At 33.7% G+C, this 1,471-nt stretch overlaps 1 long non-coding RNA gene across 1 annotated transcript; it reads left to right on the forward strand.

Annotated features, from left to right (window-relative positions):
- Positions 1-204: 204 nt before the first annotated feature.
- Positions 205-1,028, forward strand: LOC135146275 (uncharacterized). Its single transcript, XR_010283767.1, has 3 exons — positions 205-481; positions 541-677; positions 734-1,028. It is a non-coding gene; the product is annotated as an uncharacterized LOC135146275 (long non-coding RNA).
- The last annotated feature ends 443 nt before the right edge of the window (positions 1,029-1,471 follow it).

Genomic DNA, 1,471 nt, shown 5'->3' on the forward strand with positions numbered 1-1,471 from the left:
TCCAAAGCTTTGTTGATAAAGAATTCTTACATAATAATGAAAAAAAAGTTTAAAGTTATATACAAAAATTATCGAATACCTAAATCTTAGCCTCTTCACATTTTCAAAAACCAGGCATACCCTTTCAAATTTTTGAAACAGTTATTGATTCAATTTTTATTGACCTCCTTTTCCTTCAAAGTTCCGCCTTTGAAAATACCCACAGTTTATTTTCCTGTAATCTTGCACCTAAATGCAAGGCTATCACTTCCTTCATTTAGAACAATAACTAGTCTTACAAAAAAATTTTGATGCTCACAAGATGAAACTCTTACAGTACCCTTCTGAATTGCTTTAGAGCTTACAAGAGTGGTTATCATCCGCACACCTCACGAAGCCTACTAACGGGTAATAATTATGGCTACACCTTGGTTTCAGGGAAACCGGCTAGTGCTGCGGGAAAGAGAAAAAATTTAAAATGTTCTTAAGCGGCTGGCACTACGTATTCCTTAACCGGTTACCGTGTAGAGTTTAACTTACCTTTTTTTTTTTTTTGGCCAGCATCTCAATGACTGGCAAGGAGCATTTGGGGATGAATGTTTGCAAGGCTGCCTTCTACTATTCTCAAACCTCAGTTCTTCGCGAAAAGGTCATAACGATTGATCGAAACATTTTTAATGGTTTTTACTCCCCTGATTGTAATTTTTTGTTTTATACGGTTATTTTTGCGATAGTATTATAAAAATTTCTTTAGAATCAGGGCACTAATGTTTCCATCCCTCCCCGGTCTGTTTCGGACTGTGCTGTGTTTACTTCGAAGAAAACTGGAATTACCGTTTCTTCCTAAAGAGAAAATTAAAGATCTACCACTTAGAAAAGTTGAAATACCGCATACCCTTAATTAACATAGCGCATCATAATAAAAGAATTAGCCCCCCCTTAGAGATTAGCTTGAAAAAGGTTTTATCCATGGAATTGGTGGTAAAAAAGCGACGCTTTGGACATTATTGTAGATGAGTACATTCCAACATACTCAGAAATCTTAAGAATTAATATTTCTACTTTAAAGTTAACTCCTTTTGGGCAAAGCGAGTGCCACTAATGATGCTTCTTTCAAAAGTTATATGCATTCAACTTTCTTTTCCTTGCTTAATAAATCATATTTAAAGCTTCCTTTAGATGTATGACTGAAATCGTTAATAGACCATTTAAACTCATTAATGAAGAATTTTAAAAAATGTTTAGAGATCATTTTTAAAAAGAGGTCATATATCAACCTTTTTTAATCTGTTCCTGGAAATAAAAATTATAAAGGTAATAAGTTTATTTCAGTAGTATACTCAAAAGGAGTCACTATACATGAAAAAAGAGAACAATTGTATAAAGTAGTCATGATATGTGAGGTGACGCCTAAAAGAACGGTTAAAGTTAAATGGGATTTTGAAGAAAGGAAATGGCGCCTTTGTAGCACGACCTAATAAGCATAAAGGAA

This window comes from Zophobas morio, unplaced genomic scaffold (assembly GCF_036711695.1).
Source record: "Zophobas morio isolate AGI-343-1 ecotype UQ-CSIRO unplaced genomic scaffold, CSIRO_AGI_Zmor_V1 ptg000221l, whole genome shotgun sequence".
In the NCBI taxonomy this organism is placed as follows: Eukaryota; Metazoa; Arthropoda; class Insecta; order Coleoptera; family Tenebrionidae; genus Zophobas; species Zophobas morio.